This window comes from Anas platyrhynchos, chromosome 1, assembly GCF_047663525.1.
Source record: "Anas platyrhynchos isolate ZD024472 breed Pekin duck chromosome 1, IASCAAS_PekinDuck_T2T, whole genome shotgun sequence".
NCBI lineage: Eukaryota > Metazoa > Chordata > Aves > Anseriformes > Anatidae > Anas > Anas platyrhynchos.
This window is the reverse complement of record NC_092587.1, coordinates 60,121,517-60,139,805: the sequence shown is the minus strand read 5'-3', so window position 1 is coordinate 60,139,805 and position 18,289 is coordinate 60,121,517. Positions and strand designations below refer to the sequence as shown.

Here is an 18,289-nt window from a genome sequence, read left to right as displayed (position 1 = left end):
TTGGTTATGAAAGAAAGGATGAGCTTCAGCCCCTAATGCTCTTCTGTAGCGAGGAAGGTCCTTGCAATAGATGCCCTTCAAGTAACACTTCTGGGTCCTGGGTTTCTCACAAGTCCGGAGCCAAATGGCGAGTAAGTCTGTGCAGTGGTGGTTATCACCGTGCTCTCCAGAGGAGGAGGAATTGGGCTTCTGCCCTAACAGCTGGGCAACCTGAGAGGGCACACGACCTTCTCCTGACTGAGCCCAGAAGAGCAGAGTTCCCTCACGCAGGAGAGTGGGAGGAGAAGCAGCAGCGTATTTAAGGGCTGTCTCATCCTCCCTGACAAAAAGAAGAAAGTATCTATTTGCAGAGTCCCACAGCTTGCACCAGCACTAGCTGTTCAGGGATGTCTCAGGCATCCCGCTGTTCAGTTACTCTTGTGCAATTTTGCCTGCTGTCCTGTGATGTCCAGGGTGCCAGACCAAACCTATTTGTAATTTCTGTCCTTTTGTTTTCTAGGCATCAACTAAAAGTGCGCACAGGAACGTTTTGTGTTCTGCACTGCAGAAGTTTTCCAAGGCACCACGTGCCTGCCTTCCTCCGTCTTTGTCAAGCCTTATCTCGGGCTTTTAGTGAACAGCCTGCAGTTCTCCGAAAGCTGCAAGTACAAGCTCTTAAACTGTTTTGTGGGATCAGGGCGTGTTAAGTGCATGCCTGTGAAAGGCATCTTGGTTCTATTAATGCCTTTCCAAATGGAGATGTGCTTAGATCAATATTTATAGTGATGCAAAGAAGAATTTGGACAACTGCCGTAAATGTTTCCTTTGGCTCTCCTGTGCTGGTATTATCTAGGTAATTATCTAGGTTTGTTCGTGGCTGGGTCCCGGGAGGTTCTCCTGGAATGACCCTTTGACCACCTGTGCAACAGGGTGGAGGTGTCTATGAAAACAAATTCAATGGGGAAATCAAAATGTCTTGGAGGACGAGAGCAGGTAGCAGGCTTGAGACCCTTTTGTTAGCTTTAAGATCACTGTAAGGAGGAGGAAGATTTCTGTCTGAGGTTGCAGAAGCCCAATTAAAGCTGTTCAGAGACAACCCGTCTCGCTTCTGAATCCTTTAAATTAGCAGATGGCAGATGATGGACCTGCAGGTGAACTGGAGAAGTCTGTTCCCGGGATGTTGGTGTTCTCATTCATCTGTCAAGGACAGGAAATCCATACACTGGTGCCTCTCGTCCTTGCAGATCACGTCAGTAACAACATAATCCAGAGTGTACGAGCGAAATGACAGCAGAGGAGGATAAGATTACTCAGTTGTGCTATTTAAATCTTCTTTCCTTATAACGTAGGGAGCAAAGTACTGGGAATTTGGGTTGGCTTGATTTCTCTGAGCTCTTGGATTCCAGCACAAACCCAGAGAAATCTTACACCTGGAGACCTAAAGCCTCACTTTTTTCCCCGGTTTGTCAGGTGGGACTAATTTCTAAAAACTCCCCCATCTTCCCTGGAGTACCTGGCAGAGAAAAGTAACACTGGGCTGACTGAAGCTGCACTTACCTGCAGTGAATGCCAAAGCTGACAAACCAGTGGGGTAATAGCTCTCCCTGCTATGTACTTGGAAGGGCGGGAGCATCAGAGGCAGTTTTGTCAGAGCTGGCTCCATTCACCTCTTCCCCTTCAGCCTCCTTGCCCTCTGCTCTAACTGTTGCATCCTCCTGAGATTATTAACGTGTTGTTCCTTGCAACCAGAGGCAGCTTCATCCCAGGACTGCTCACTACAAGCAGAGCAGAGAGCAGCAGACAGCCACGGCTGGCTCCTGCTGCCCAAGTGCACCATCACGGGCTTGTACCAACCTTGTGCAAGCAGGAGCCGTGTCTGTGTCAGTGCACACCTCCAAAGCATCAGGTGAGTGTGTGTGCAGGGCTGGGAGGGGTTCTCCTGGCTGGGGAGGGCTTTTAGCTGCTTATTATGGTTTCTGTGTGCATCTGTGATGCTGTTGTGGGCTCCTGGAGCTTCTGGGTCCCATTTAAAAGCGGGATCTTGTCTCTGTGTGCTCAGGTAGCATCAGGGCTGGCACCCCCGAGGCAATGAGCAGGGCACTGGGGGGAACGTGGAGCCTCTGTGCCAGCAGCTGGATGCCACCCTGGTTCTGAGGGAATCTGGCCTTGGCTCCCAAATGAGGACATCCAGGTCCCTTCATACGTCTGCTTCTGCTGGGTTGTGCCACTTGCTTTGGCTCTGTGTTGCTGTCAGCTGGACGAGGATATTTGCCTGCCTTCTGCGACTTCACCGATCATGTTTTCTCAGGTGCCTCCATCCTTTACCCAGGAAGGGAGGCGGGGATTTGTTTGAGGGGCGTTATCATAGAACAAGGACTTGGTTTGCCAGGCTTGCTCTTTTCTCTCTACTTCCACAGTTTCACCTCAAGTTACCCATTCATTCTTGAAATCACAGGGCCAGATTCCTCCCTCTTCTTTCCCCAGCCCGTTTTCTTTGCTTCTGCCTTTGTGGGAGCTTGTCTCAACACCCAGAAAAGGAGCCAATGTTTTCTGTGCTAACAAAGTGAGCATTGTTATGCAGTTGCAGAGTGGGTGGATGTGACTGCTGACAGACTATTCCTTCTGCTAGGGTGTGGATTAAAGCTCAAGGTGACTTTGTTCCTGCATAAATTCACTAACTTCCCCTAGGGAACTGGAGGGGCAGGGCCGGGAGGGGAGAAGTATGATAAATGAAAGTGTCGGAAGGAAATGCACTTACATAGCACGCACTGCCAAAGCATAAATGCGTGCTCTGTAAGGAGCTTTCGACATAGCTTAAGGTAGCACTCCATGGATTAAAAAGAAATAAAATTATAAAAAAAAAACAAACAGCCTATGTTTAGCTGACAACTTGCTCTGCAGGCTGCTGTCCCGGTGTAATTGCCTGGGTAAGTGGATTAGCGAGCAGCAGCGTGGCTTGTTCAGGGTTAGGCATGCTTCGAGGGGCAGCCTGTGCTACAAGGAACAGCTCTGCTGCCTGCCAGCCGAGCCTGCTCGCCGCTGAAGACGGAGGCAGACTGTCGGGTTGTCATCGTGTGCGCTCCCTGCGAAGGGTCCCATGGAAACAGTTCCTTTCAGAGCTATCGCTTGTCCTTATCTGCGGCAAGGTGGGTATGGTGACAGCAAATCACATCTTGGGACACTTCTTTGCCTTTGTTGCCATGGGAATCTGCCTTCTGCAGCTTTGTCTTCAGTGAAAAAAGAGAAGAGTCGTTACCTTCCCTTGCTCACCCCCCCAAATGTGCTGAGGTCAAGGGGGTGGTCAGCCACGTAGCATGTGGAACAAAATGTTTGTGTTGAGGACAGGGCTGTGAGGCCTTTTGTCTTAGAATCTCACCACAGCACGCACATCCCTCCGTGGTAGTTACCGCGTCTGTCTCACGGAGCGGCGATGCAAAGCACAAAGCAGCGAGGCGAGTTGGCCCAGGTAAGACGTGCTGGGGGTGTCAGGCGCCGCGTATCTCACCGTGCCAGAGAAACAAGGCCGGGACCTGCCCCTGCATCGACGTTACGGCACAGGTGGAAGAATCCGGGTCACGCAGGAGGAGCCTGACACACCAAAGTGTGATGTCTGCCTGAAGGCCTGGCACGACCCACGGGTTTGGGTGCCAGTGTGGGAGCACCCAGGTGTGGTTCCCTGCCTCCACAAGAGAGGGCGGCTGCGGTGGTGCCAGAGGCCCCACAGGCTGCTGGCAAGGCAGGGATGCGGGAGCCATGTGGCCATAACCAGGAGGCGGCAGCACCGCCGAGCCTTTGAAGGGGCGCAAAGTGATGCTGGGAAGCAGGATCCTGACCCGGCCATCTGGCCAAGTCAGCGCTGTGCTTCTCCGGTGCCACAGTTCATGATCAAGCCCTGTCAAATCTGGTACAGAGAGAATGGAAACTGCATGTACAAAGCGAGCTTCATTTCTTGTGGGAAATAGTTCAGTCACTGGAATTTTCCACCTTGTAAAGGGAACCACGTCGCTCACTCAGGAGGTACTCTGAGGTGATGATAACAAGAAATCAGCGCATTTCAGAGAGCTCCTCTCAGTTGCTGGGTATGTTTTGTTCCTTCCCAGCCTTTGCTCGCATCATTTCTTCAGATCATAGCTGATCTTTGCTTTTGTTACGAGTTTTGAGCGGATTCCGATACCAAACTCAAAGATACTTATCTGCACAGGACTCCTACGAAATAAAGAAGTTGTGTCATTTCCATTGTATGAATGAGGAACTGAGTCATAGGAGCCCAAATGACACATCTGAGGTTACTCAAGGAGGCTGAGCGCTGCTGGGAACTGAATCTGGGTGTTCCTGTCCCCGGCGGAGATCTCGCCCACTGCGTGCTGCAGCGTTTTCATGTGGGGCATCGCTGCGCCCTGCCTCTGGCCTTTGATCTCAGCCTGGGCCCTTGGACTCTGAAACGAGTAATAAACGCAATAAACCTCTTTCAAGAGGAAAGAGTGATTTATCTGGAGCCCTAAACTTTTGGCACTGGAAGAAAAAGCAGAATTTGAACTGGTCAATGTAAATAACACTACAATTACAATCAAGTGCTTTTGCTTAGACTTTGGTGTTTGTGGTGTCACGTCCTCCTGGGGAAGTGGGTATTATGCCTCCAGCTGGCAGAAAAGTTCACATTTGTGCCTAAGCTGATGCAGGTTTTGTTGCTAAAAATACTGCACTATTTCAAACTGCGCTGCTATAAGCTATGCAAAGAGTCATCGTCTTGATGTTGTTCAAATTAACAGTGACTAAATGCAAAAATAGAAATGAGAAACACACAATTCTGGAGCAGCGGGAAAAAAAGATGCAGCAGTTTAACCTGGGATAGGAAAAAACACACAATTCTCTCTCAAAATGTGTGCAAGTGCTGTGTTTTTAAACATAAAAATACCTATATAACGAGCCGGTTTGAGTAATTCAGAAATGACAATTCAGTACTGAAGGAAGTTTCACTTTCTTGCCTCATAGCTGTGTGTTTGTTTACCTTTTTGCATATGTATGAGTTTATATATAATGTGAACGAGTGCATGAAATGCTCACGCTGTTTCAGTTTGAGCAGTCTTTCCATATTCCCCCCGTCTGTAACTACTGTTGTTTACTCTTCAAGGATGTTCACCACAAAACCCACTTTAACTCGTGCGCTGCTAATTTTACAGGCAGGGTTTCAGTTCCAGCTCGAAGCAGCCTCATTGTCCTGGAGCTCTGCCCATGAATGGGCCTTCCTGCAGTTGCCAAGAATACTGAAATGAAACGACTGGGTAAAAACAATGCGTGGCGGAGCGCAGGCAATTAATGAATCAACGCGAGGCACTGTCGGTGGAATACGCTGAGCATATTGGTCTGGCCGCCTCTGCATCAGCGCCGAGTTCTTAGAAATGTCCCACTCGAGGCGGAAGATACAGTCACCCGGCTGCTTATGGAGAAATGGGACGGCTTCAGTGCTCCGTGAATAACACGAGTCATGTCTGCCGCTCTCTGCTTACTCACCCTTGAAAGAAGCCAGTATGGAAGCAGCAGAAAGCGACTCAGGCTCGCAAACAAAGTGGCTCGGGCTGCGGCGTGGTAGGAGTGAGTCACGTTTCGCTCCGCACTCCTGGTTTTGCTCAGCAGCCTCTGCAGCATCCCGGCCTTTATCTGCCGCCCCACAGGACGGGGGAGAGGCCAGTGCTGTGCATGTGGGGGGCTGAGGGGCTGCCCAAAACCCTCCCGGGTGCTCGGAGGGGGAGAGCTGAGCCCCAGAGCTGCCCCCATGCTGGTGGGCTTGTGACTGCCCCTGGCTGGGGCTTGCACGGGGACCTGCTGCGGGGCTGGTGCTTGCAGCAGGCTGAAGTCAGGGGGGTTAGGAGCCCACAGGCACAAAGCAGTTGTTCACTTGGACATCTGCAAAGTGTTTGAGGCTGTTTCCTTCAGCCTTCTCCCAGAGAAAGTGGCTGCTGGTGGTGCAGTCCTTGTGAGAGGACTCAGATCCAGTCGGTGGCCGGTCACAAGTGGTGCTCCTGGGGGCTCAGTCTTGGGGACAATTACAATATTTTTTACTGACATCTTAATGAGGGGAGGGAGTGCACCCTCAGTAATTTGGAGATGACACTGAGGTGGGTGGATGCATGGATCTACCTGAGGGTAGGAGAGGTCTGTATGGGACGGGTCAAGGGGCCACATCCAACTGTGCCTTCAACAAGGCCAAGTGCCAGGTGCTGCCCCTGTAACAACCCGAAGCAGCAGTACAGGCTTTGGGTTGTATATAAAAGGGTTGTTAGAAAGCTGCCCTGCCACAAGGAGCTGGGGGTGTTGGTCAACAGCTACCTGAACACGAGCCAGCAGTGTGCTCAGGTGGCCGGGAAGGCCAGTGGTGTCCTGGCCTGCATCGGCTGTAGCATGGCCAGCAGGACGAGGGAGGTGACTGTCCCTCTGTGCTTGGCATGGAGGGATTGCACCTCAGGTATTGCCTTCAGCTTTGGGCCCCTCACCACAAGAAGGGCGTTGGGTTGCTTGAGCATGTGCAGAGAACAGCAACAAAGCTGGTGAAGGGACTAGAAAATGAGTTGTGAGGGGTGGCTGAGGGATCGAGGGCTGTTTAGTCTGGAGAAGATGAAAGGCCTGAGGGGAGGCCCCATTGCTCTCTCCAACTACCTGAAAGGAGGCTGCAGCAAGGAGGTGTCGGTCTCTTTTCTCAGGTGAGAAGTGACAGGATGTGAGGGAACAGTCTCAAGCTGCACCAGAGGAGGTTTAGGTGGGAAGTTAGGAAGAATTTCCTCACAGAAGGGGGTGGTCAAACACTGGAACGGGCTGCTAAGAAGTAGTGGAGTCCCCATGCCTGGAGGTATTTAAGAGAGATGGACGTGGCACTAAGGGGCACGGTTTGATGGTGGACTTTGTAGTGTTAGGTTTATCTTGATGCTAGGCTGGACATGATGGTCTTAAGTTTTTTTTGTTTTTTTTTTCCTATCTAACTGATTCTGATTTGGATTTTGTGAAGTTGCAAGGCTCAGTCTTGAGCAAGCCCCTCTCTTGGAAGCAGGGGGGCTGCAGATACTGCTCTAGGAATTAACACAGAATATTTTACCCATTAAAACTCTGGGCAAACATTAACTAATCCTCTCAACCCCCTCCTGGGGTAGGTAAATACCGTCTCGCAGGTGCAGAAACAGAGGAGGAGGAAAAGCAACGTGACTTGCCTAAAGCCACAGAGGGAACCAGGTGGGGATAAAAACAGGGGAGGTGTTTTATGGCCTGTGCCTGTGCTCGCCGCCCCCCAGACAGCATTGTTTTACGTGCACTCGGTGCTGCTGTCCCCTTGGTGCTTCGAGGAGCCAAGCAGGCTCCCAGGGGCCAAGCAGAAAGCCTCCCACTTTGAAGTCGGTGAGGTCTGGGCTTCAAGGCGGGATCGCATGCCATGAAAAGCTTGTCCCGTCCAGGCTGGGGGTGCCTCTCAGGGGGCTTAGCCCCCGCTGCCCTGCCTTCAGGCGGGTGATAAATGTTGTCTGCAGCGCTGGACTTGTTTACCTTTGGGATTTACACCACAGATAGGGCGGCGGGGCGGCCCTGCGCCTGCAGACCTGTGTCTCGACAGCCTGGGGCTGCTGCCCTCCGCTCCTGGGGGCCCTATGCTGCCTTTCCTGGAGCAGCAGGGTGGCAGAGCCAGTGTCTGGCACCCCAGGACTCTCGCCTTCCTCCTTGGTGGCTAGCATTTCAAGCACCTTTGTAGCCAGGAATTTCTCTCGCCATGCCTAATCACTCCGTGCTAACCTCTCCCTGCTCCACAGCCCGGCAGCTTGTCTCAGGGCTCGTCTTCTCGCCTCTGCCCTGGCTGAGGCAGAGCCCAGGCCATCAGATAAAATGCAAAGGGAAGGTTTGTGTGCCCAGCCGCTCTCACGCCGCGGGGCCAGCCCTGCCCAGAGATAAAGGTTGCTCCCGCGCCTCCGAGGCGACGTCGGGAGGCTTCTGTCTGCGGCACGTTGTGCCCAGCATCTTTTAATTAGAGCCACATGCTTTGTTATTCAGCAGAATATGCTTTCCTGGCCATTTGTTAGGAACTTGCATCCAAGAGTGCTGCAGACTGCGAGCCCTAAATTAAGCTGTACGAAGCATATTGAGCACCTCCAAAAAGGGGTGGCGAGGGGCAGGGGCTATTGTCCTCTGCCCGCATTGTGGGCAGCTCCTTCCTGAGTTGGTCCTTTCACTTGTTGGCCAGCTCGTCGGCGCCGCGGTTTGTTTCTGCCTCCATCTGTTCCAACTCCAGTTTATTCAGGGCTCTGTAGGTATTGTACGCTGTGCTGCTTGCTTTTTTTGTTGTTGTTGTTGTTGCGGATGGGAGAGGCTCCCCTTTTCATGCTTCACCTATTCATTTTGTAGATCTCCAGCTTCCTCGTCAAGTTTTCTCTTTTGTCGTATTAATTGGCCTTAAGTCTACAGTCAGGTGCTGTGCGTGTGCTTCCCGTGTACACCTTCACCATCTGCTGCCTTTCATCTCCATGGCGCCCAGGCCAAATTCCAGCTCTGGCAGTGACATCCTGCTCCCTGCTCTCCTGCAGCTCTAATTGCCTTCAGCCCCGGCCCGTCCTCACCTCTGCTCGTGGCTGGGAGAGGGGCGAGGTGCCCGCTGCCCCCGCTGCGAGGAGAAGGCAGGGCTGGAGGGAACCTCTGCTCCGAAAGGAGGTGCAGTCTCCAGCACTAAAAGCAGTTTATGACTTGTGTCTGTCTGTCCTGTCCAAACACAAGCTGTCTGTAGTTCCTGGAGGAGGGCAGAGTGAGTGCTGATGATGTTTACCTCCGTCTCTGAGTCTTGATTGGGATAAAACCCAATTTGCTGGGTGATCCCAGAGCGTGTGTGAAGCTCCATGAGTTTCAGTGGGGTTTTTGTGTTCAATTCACCTTCTTCTTTACTTGCCCTACAGTCCTGCGTGCAGGTTATGGCATGGGTTGGGACTCTCACATGCTCTTAAACATATATAAAAACATGTATAAAACGAGCTACCTGTGTCTCTTGGGTACCATGGTAGGGGAAGACCATTTATTTATTTATTTATCTATCTATCTATCTATCTATTTATTTATTTTAGCGATGAATAGAGCAGTGCAGCTAGCAATAAAACTGTTGGTGAATAGCTGTGTAAGCCCCAATCCAGCATACACCCTAGGAACATATATATAATTTGTCTTTTGTGCCTAAAGGTCTCTGTGAAGGCGGTGGCCTGCTCAGCAAGGTGTGAAGCGTGCATGTGCTCGTGTAGAAAGGATCTGCCCTGGAGGATCTGGAGCTCAAGGAGCTGAGAGAGGTGGACAAGGGCAGTGGGAAGGAAGGGCTGTGGGTCCCATGCCCCTGAGCAGGCTGATTGCAGGAGAGATTTTTTTTTTCTTTAGTAGAATCTGGAAGCACAGAGATGTAGGGAGGTGGTTTTCCTGCTGAGCTCCTTGCTGGGACCCTTTGTAGCACCTTGGTGCACCCCTAAGTGTCCTGGGGAGCTCACTGGAAGTGCCAGACATGGGTGTCCAGCACAAAGTTCCCGAGGTCTTCTATTTGTGACAGCATCCTCTGCTTGCTACAAGGTAAGGCCTCTAGATCAGCAGTGTGTTGGATCAGATTTAATGGCTTGAACTGCACGGGTTTGTTTACAGGGAAGCAAGCTGGTGCTGTGCTTGTGTCCCTGTCCCCTGCCGTAGCTGCAATTCCTGTAACAACGGAACAGGTTGTGGCTGTGGTGAATGTGCTGCTGCTCACGGTCCTGCGAGGCAGAGAGAAGTGAGATTCTTGCTTTCCTGTAGATGTGCGGCACAGAAGAAATAAGCTTCCTGCTCAGCACCACAGAAGAAAGCATCGTCGTGACGTTAACATCAATCCTGGTGAGCAGCCTGCCCCTTGGGAGGGCTTGGGGTAGGGAGCAGAGACCCCCTGGATGAGCACTCAGTCCGTGCCCCTTCTCCTGCCCATTTTCTCATTCCCGTGGGTCAGATCAGCTCTCTCCCTCTGCCACAGCTCATCCCAGATTTACGGGAGCCATAAACCGCAAAGCAGAGAGAAATAAAAATACTAAACACTTAGGTTTTTAAAAGGCCAACAGTGCACTGAAGCCTTGGCGATAATTTGCTCGTAAAGAAATATAATGCCTGAAATCACAATGCCGGGCTGCGGACAGAGGCTGGGGTCTGCTGCGAGTTGCTCCTGCTCAGGCTGTAGAAGGACAGCAATGTGGTGAGAAACCCCACAGAGCATGTGGGGATTAGGTTTAGTAAGTTGGCTGTCATCGCACCGAGCCGGGAGGTCACCTGGAGGCACTTTGGTGGCCTCCAGGGGCTTGTCCTCTGCTGGGCGCTGGTGAGAAGCAGGGAGGGTAAAGATCCACCAGCAGCAGTCAGATCAGCGGGGTTACAGGCTGCGTGCAGGTGCCCAAACAGTCGGGCTGAGGGACATTCCCCTCAGGTCTTGCATGCTTCAGCACCGGCAGCCCGGCCAGGCCCAGCTTGGGTAGCAGCTGCTGGGGGTAAGGTGGCTGCTCAGAACTTCACCCCCTGTGTCAAGTTGCTTTTTATTAAAAAAAGAGAGAGCCTTGCTTTCTGAGACGTACACCTGAATACTGGTGAGGTAGGGCCGCTTAGAGAGACATGGGAACTGCCCAGCGTGCAGCTCTGCACCAGCTGCAGCCTCACCAGTGCTGAATTATCACCTCCCGTTGGCCACGCTGCCCCTAAAGTTGCCTGCCGTGCTGTTTGTGTGGTTTGCAAGGAAAGCATACTGCTAACTCCTGTGTTTGGCACCACTGTGCCCCCCAGGTCCTGTTCAGCTGGGCAGCTGCTGGGCCAGCCTGTCCCAAGCCCGCACAATTCCTTCCAGGTAAGGAGCTTTGCACTCCCCTCCCTGCACTTTGGGAGGCCAAGTTCCTTGGGGTGGTTCTCAGTTCCCCCATTTGCCGAGCACATGCTCTGTCTCGTGTCACGTTTAAAGGGTTTTTATCACTCCTTGAGCTGCCGCGTTCAGGCTGGCTCTATCTGGAAGGCTTGCAGGAGGTCTCAGCAGAGCCGCAGTAACTATAACCAGGGGGCAGGGCACTGCACTCCAGCAAGGGCTTTACGAGTTAAAATAAGAAGGTGTTAGCAAAAACAAATGCGAAGCTGAAGCAGCCTGGCTGGAGAAGGAACCAGGAGCATTTAGTTCCTCCACTGAAGCCACCACTTGGACAATTCCCCGGTGCTGGGGTGGTCCTGGCCAGGAGCTGCCCCTGCCCTCCTCCCGCAAGCAGGAGGGCTTCAGGCACTCTTCGTTAGCCACAGAGGAGCAAAGGCAAGTGGCCAGTTGATCTCCCCTGGGAAAAATCACCTTCACCTTCTAAATTAATCCAGCCAAAAGCGCATTCCCTCCTCTCCAGCCCTTCAAAGCCCTCCCTTCCAGGAGAGAGAGCTCGGAGGCTGTTTCTTCTTTGGTTAGAACATTCTCTGTGGTTCGTTCTCTTGGAGAAATCAAAACTTTCAAAGCCTCTGGCTGCCGCCACCTTTTCATTAGTGCTTCCTGATCTGTTTCACAGCATCCTCTCTGCCTGGTTCCCAGTGACTGAGTTCCCCTTTGCGGTAAAGCCCTTCTCCCTCCCTACCGCAGCGTGGCTGAGCAGCATGGCCTTTGTCAGTACATCTCTGCAGGGAAAACAAATTACCGTAATGGCCCAAACGCTCCGTTTCTTCTGGTAAGTGGCTGTGGAAGCAGAGCTCAGTTCCCTTCCCTGGATTGTATTTGCACAGGGAAGTGGGCAAGGGCAGCGTCTAGTGGCTCGGGTGCACGGCGGGGCACTCGGGGCAGTGGGTAGGGGCTGCTCTCTTTGCATGTCTCTCTTCTTCCTAGAAAGCCCGCGAGGTGAGCTTTGCAGGTCGGCTGTTCCAGAAGAGCAACCACCACGTGCTGACCTTTGCTCGTGTGAGTGCCAGCGTTAATGAGTTACCTGCTGACCCCAGAGCCCTCCAGGAACCATGTCAGCCTCCGCAGAGACCCCAGCTTGCCCACGGGTGGCTCCTTGTTACGCTCCAGCCTGCCCGTGCCCACCCCACAAACTCAGCCCCTTGGCCCCAGAGCTGCTGTTTGCAGCTCGGACATGAGCAGGAGCCTCCTGGCCCCTGAGCTCAGCGCTGTGAGGTCTGCTGAAGCTTCTCGGCCAGCTGCAAAGCCTAAAGGAAGGAGGTGATGCTGTTTAGGCATCGTGGTTTTTAGTCCTTCGTTGTTTTTTTTTTTTTTTTAATTTTGTATTTTTTTAAATAGGGATTTTACAGTTGTTTCTGTAGCTTTGTATCTGAACGAGGCGAAAAATAACTTCATAATTTCTTTTAAATATACCTGATAGAATGACAAGTAGGAAGAGAAGCTGAACTTCGGATCAAGCCTTCCTCTTTAACGTGCAGCCAGAAAACGCCAGAAGCTGCTTGTCCCAGAACAAAGCCGAGAGGTGGCCTCTGCTTGCTGCATGCACCTGCCTCCTCGCCCCGGTCCCCTGCAGGGACCCTTCAGTGTGCCTGTGCCCAAACCCTGCTGCCCGTCCCTGGACCTGCGGGAGGGCAGGGGCGCTGAGAGCCGTGGGGCGCTCATGGGGGCAGCGCGGGGGTCCCTTGGGCACAGCAGGAGCTGGGGACCGAGGGGCTTCCCCTAACAAAGCCCTTTCCATCCGGCTCCCACTATCCCCGTTGTTGGCGCAGTTTGGGATCTGCGCGGCTCGGGAGCACAAAAGAGGCCAAACAATAGGCACGGGGGAGCCTCCTGGCCCTGTCGGTCTGGACAGCTTTGTTCCAGCCTCCTTCCCGGGCAGGCGCTCGCCCCGCTCCTCCGTGTCCTTTGTCCCCAGCTGGAGACGGGCAGGTGAGCGGCGTGCGGGGCAGGTGCTCGATGCACGAGGCTCCTCGGGCGCTGGGACTGTGGATTTGGCTGGGGAGAGCCCTGGTCTGCCCGGTCCTGAGCGCCACTGTGCTGCTCCGGCAGCTCTGGGCTTGATTTTAACCAGCAGCTGCAGGTTCTGCACTTCGATTTTACGACTGGCTGTAATTTTTGAACCAAACAAACAGGCAGCTGGCAGGCAGATATTAGCCTGGCAGAAATCAGCCCCTGTCCCGACAAGGCTGGTTCTGAGAGGGGGTTTGATAAGGCGTGTACGGAAAGGGGGTGTGCGATAACACCGGGGAAGGAAAACACACAGGCTGGAGCGGTGACAAAGAGCTCGGTCGCACGCTCTGCCGTGCAAACGGGATTGTTTGCGCGCTTGTCTGGCTCCCTCTTCCCCGTCCCCCAGCACCAGAGGGGCCGGGCTCCTCGGGGAGCTGCTGGGTCTGGGCAGAGAATGCCCCTGGGGTCTGCGGCAGCAGCAGGGGCTGCATGAGGGGACGTGGCCTCTGGGGCTGGCTTTATGGCTGCACGTGGAGAGCGACAGCTGAGCTCCTCTGGCTGCTTTCCCTTCCATCCTTAACGTGCAGCTCGTCCCATCCTGCACCAGCCGTCTGAAAACACACCTAAATGGCTCTCCAAAACAAAGGTCCTCGTGTGATTGTTTTCCTTTTTATCTTAGCTTTCAAGGAATGGAGGTGAACCGAGAGCAGATAAGGAGTATTTACTCCCCGTGAGCAAACAGCGGAGGGCTGAAATGAAGGATTTTCTCCAGCAACAGCACTCCCCGCTCGTCACGCTGCACCTCTGAGTTTCCAGTAAGCGTACCTGAGCTACAAGGCAAACAAATCGAGAGCCGTCAAGGTGTATTTACCCTCCTGCTGCTCCTGCCACGGCGCTGGTGCAGGCTGGTGGCACGGGGATGGGCACAGCCACCCGCACACCGGGCCAGGCCCTCGGGATGCACCCAGCACCTCCGGGATGAGCCCGTCCTCAGGCCCATTGCAGCTCTCTCCCGTCCCTTCTGGTACTGGGACTTAGGTGATGATGGTGTTTTGGTAAAGTTGCCTTTTAGACTTCTGCCACGCAGTATGTAGCTTTCCTGAGCCATCAAGAAAATGCTGAGAAATCAGACTGAGGAGGTTTTGCCTTTCTTTCCCCACTCGGTGCTCCCCCACCCCTTATCTCCAGACGGCTGCTCTGCCCCAGCCGCTCTGTAAACTTGTCCGGGTTTCCAGCGCTCCCCGCATAAACCGCAACTGGGTGCTTTTTGCGCCGATTAAGATCACGCTGTGTGAAAGCAAACACAAATTAGCTGTGGTCTTTGGGCCCCTGACACGTCTCCAGAGTCGCTGCCGGCGCCACAGCGCTCGTGCAACCCCGCAGCCTCTGTGCGGTGACGTCCCTGCGCCGGCACTGTGCGGGGCTGCTCCCAGCTCAGCTGCTAATGCTCCCACCAGCTTTTACCACCAAAGTGGGAAGGGAGCTTTTCAGCAGCCGGATGAACAGCAGGGACTTGCTTTTTCTCACTAGGCTACAATGTCAGATGTGGGAAGGGGAAGGAGGGGGAGGATTTCCTGGGTAATTCCCCAAATCTTGATGTGTGTGCAAATGCCTCCCAGTCTGCTGCGTGCTACCCCTGTGAGCCCAGTGCAGGGGGAGACCGTGTCCCTGTTCAGGATTAACTCCTGCAGGAAAAGAGCCCATAAACTTCTTGTACAAACCAAGCCTGAAGTTTGCCACTTCTCTTATGCAGGGAAGCACGGGACACTTTCCTGCCTGCTTGGACTCGCGCAGCACACAACGTGTCACACCATTTCAGCACCCCTCGCATAAGCTCTGCGGCGTGTTTACCGTCAGCAGCGGTGTTTCGTTTCAACAGAAACCTTTAAAGTCTTTGCAACTTCCTCCGGGGATGCTAAACTCAGCGCCGCCGCGACCGGGTGGTGAATGGGTTGAAAACGCTGCCGACGGTTTGAGGCGGCGCGTGGGCGCCGCGGGGGCGAATGTTCCCTGCGCCGGGTGTTTTCTAAAGGTCTCCGACGCACGAGGCATGACTGAATGACTTGTGCTTTCTTTGCGTGGTGAGGGGGTGAATCTTGAATTGCTGGGCTGCTTTTATTTTTGTTAGACGTGTGTGGGCTGACGACATGACTCAGTATTTTCTCTGCAGATGCAAAGATCGTCCTGCCAATTCTGGGTAGACTCTGGGCAGTTTCATGCGGAGAACTGGAACGCGTTTTATTCCAGAGCTTTGCTTTTTGGCAGCCTGAAGCCCCTTGATGTGGAAATAAATAATAAGTAAATAAATAAAACAAGAGTGCTCTTGCAAAACGTACAAAAATATACTGAAAAAATGTCCGAGGATGGGGAAACTACCTCTTACCCTTGTGTTTTCCCAACAACTTAACTGATTATTTTCTTGTTACTCTGAAAAAATGCCTGTTAACATCTGACTTCTTTTTCTGCTCCTTCCAGGTCTTGGTTGCTTGTGGGCCATCCCTTTGGCTGCAGTAACGACCCAAACCCTGCTACAATCCTGACTCAGTAACAGCCCATACAGCTGTGAACTATACCCGAGCACTGATTCTAAGCTAATTACAAGCCTTTGGTACAAGCGTGCAGGAGGATGTGCTGCAGTGCCACTGTTTCATCTTCCTATCATCCTAGTTCCTCAGTCCTAAGCCCTGCTTTCCATTCTTGACATTTTCTCCAGCCTGCACTGCCCACCCACGGAAATAACGCACCCCAAATGTTAGCTTAAGTGCAACCATCGTTCCTCTGCACCTAGTGGGAAGCTGCTCGATTTGGTCAGCCAAGTGCCTTCGTGGCCCTGTCCCAGAGTAAAAGAATGGGGTACTCCCCCTTATCCCCTCTGGGCAGTGCTCACATTTTCCAGCAATAATCCAAGACTCTCAGCCCTTCCTATCACACTGCCTGATCCCAGAAAGTTGGGTTTGCCAGGGGCTGCGCTTGGCAGGGCCTGTTCTGGTGGAGAAGACGGGGGGAAGATGTTTGGGGGCTGCTTTGGAAGGTGAAACTGCTTGCTGGAGCTGCTGAGGGAGGGCGAGTAGGCTGCAGGCTGCTCAGGTCTGCTCAGGTGCCAGCACTGTGTCAAGCAAAGCATGTGCTGCTGAAGCACTTTGGTCCTGCTCCTTTGTATACAGTCAAGGTTGGCATTGCCATTTCTGTTTCTAAACTGCATTTTATGAGGCTGTCCGGGTTTCTGGGAGGAATGCTTATTAAAAGAGGTTTTGTAATTCTCTTACAGCGAGTGTGTGGTCTTTTGCTTTTCTGAACTTCTGCTGTGCTCCATTCAAGTGTATTTGTGCTTGGAAAGAAACCTTGGACAGAGAACAGCTGACGGAGAGCAGATCAGACTGGGGGCGAGATGGAGCTGGCTCAAGCTACGTTCCTGCCGCAGATGAGGCAGGTACCCCCCCCCTGCTCAAAGGGTGCCTGCAGCGGCCAGGATCGCTGATACACCCTGCTTGGAGAGAAATCACAACAGCCAAAGGATGTTGTTTGTGGTCGTAGAGAAAGTGCTCGTTAACCGGTGAGCTTTGCTGTGCGTGGCTGAGGCTGCAACTTCCTTCTGTTCACAGAGACCTGGGTTTGTTGCAGTACTCGAGGCTGGTACAGGGAAAGTCCCTGCAGAGGGCTGAGCCCGTCCTGCTTCCTCATTCTTTGCACTCTCTCCACTGGGCAAACCTTTTCTTTGTCACCTGCAAACTTCCTCGTGAAATCGAGCAACGCCAGACCAACCCTGAGCAAAAGGAGGCCTCCTCCCCACAAGTCGCACAGCCTCACCCCCTGCTCTTACGGGAATACCCAGCGGTGTGCTTTACCGAGGCGATTAGAGGGGTTGTCGTTCGCGGAGACCTCACGAAACACAACACATGTGCGTTTTTATGGCCAATTTGGATAAAGTTACCACTGCAGCTGGTGACTGCAGCTCCAAGATAACACCCAGCACGTGACAGCCTAGGAAGCAGCACACCAAGGAGCCAGGAGCTGTGTGTTTTCAGGTTGTGGCGTGGCTACAAGCACCGATGTGTTGTTGCACAACTTTGACGTGAACAGCTGTCTCCCCGTTGTTGTCATGTTGTTATTACTTGTAAATGTTTCTGCAAGAGCTTTCAGGCCCTACCACTAATACGTATTTTCCTTAATGTCCTTTTGGATTAGATTAATAACTCGATGTGCTTTTGGATCAGATTAATAAAGGAAAACAATGTCTGTTGTAAGAGCATGTCCCGGTACATATTATACCCTCAGGAAGTTTGCAGATGACAGCAAGCTGGGGGGAAGTGTTCATTTGCCGGAGGGCAGGAAGGCCCTGCAGAGGGACCTGGACAGGCTGGGTCGATGGGCAGAGGCCAGTGGGGTGAGGTTTAGCATGGCTGAGTGCTGGGTCCTGTGCTTTGGCCACAACAGCCCCATGCAGTGCTACAGGCTTGGGGCAAAGTGGCTGGAAAGCTGTGCAGAGGGAAGGATCTGGGGGTGCTGGCTGATGGACATGAGCCGGCAGTGTGCCCAGGTGGCCAAGAAGGCCAACGGCATGCTGGCTGGGATCAGGAGCAGGGAGGTGATCGTCCCCCTGTACTTGGCTCTGGTGAGGCTGCACCTCGAGTGCTGTGATCAGCTTTGGGCCCCTCACTACAAGGAGGACATCGAGGCTCTGGAGCGTGTCCAGAGAAGGGCTACGGAGCTGGTGCAGGGCCTGGAGCACAAGTCCTGTGAGGAGCGGCTGAGGGAGCTGGGGGCGTTTGGTCTGGAGAAGGCTCAGGGCAGACCTCATTGCTCTGTAGGGCTGCCTGACAGGAAGCTGTGGGGGGCTGGGGGTCGGCCTCTGCTCACAGGTAACCAGTGACAGGGCTGAGGGAATGGCCTCAGGTTGTGCCTGGGGAGGTTCAGGCTGGCCATGAGGCGATTTCTCCTCAGGAAGAGCAGCCAGGCACTGGGACGGGGTGCCCAGGGAGGCAGTGGGGTCACCGTCCCTGGGGGTGTTTAGGGAGAGGTGGGGCGTGGTGCTTGGGGACACGCTCAGTGGTGACAATGGCGGCGGGGGGCGGTTGGACGCCCCCTTCCCTTCCCCTCGCCACACGGACGCTGCGGGGACCTCGACGCCCGCGGCCGGCACTGCGCCTGCGCGGGAGCCCGGCCGCCCGCTCGGGCCTTCGGGCGGCTTCGGCACCGCTCGGCCCCTTCCGCCGCGGTTACGTAAGGGGGGGGCGGTGCGCGCGGCGCGCTCTTTCTCTCCGTGTCCTCGCGGCACCCCGCCCCGCCCCCTCGGCCCGGGGAGGGGAGGGGAGGGGAGGGGGGGGCGCGCACGTGCCCCGGAGGGCGGGGCGCGGGGCGGCACGCGCAGCTCCCCCCCCCCCCTCACAGCGCACATTCGGTTCCGTCCGCTCTGCTGTGGGGGGGGGGGGGGGGAGA

At 53.8% G+C, this 18,289-nt stretch overlaps 1 long non-coding RNA gene across 7 annotated transcripts; it reads left to right on the top strand.

Annotated features, from left to right (window-relative positions):
- The first annotated feature begins 1,904 nt into the window (after positions 1-1,904).
- LOC119715672 (uncharacterized) lies at positions 1,905-17,097 on the top strand. Of its 7 annotated transcripts, none has more exons than XR_011809753.1 (5): positions 1,905-5,571; positions 9,175-9,278; positions 9,619-9,843; positions 11,520-11,675; positions 11,831-17,097. It is a non-coding gene; the product is annotated as an uncharacterized lncRNA (long non-coding RNA). The 7 variants fall into 7 exon arrangements; XR_005262981.2 differs by having other exon boundaries at positions 9,367-9,843; XR_005262980.2 differs by having other exon boundaries at positions 9,364-9,843.
- Positions 17,098-18,289: the final 1,192 nt, after the last annotated feature.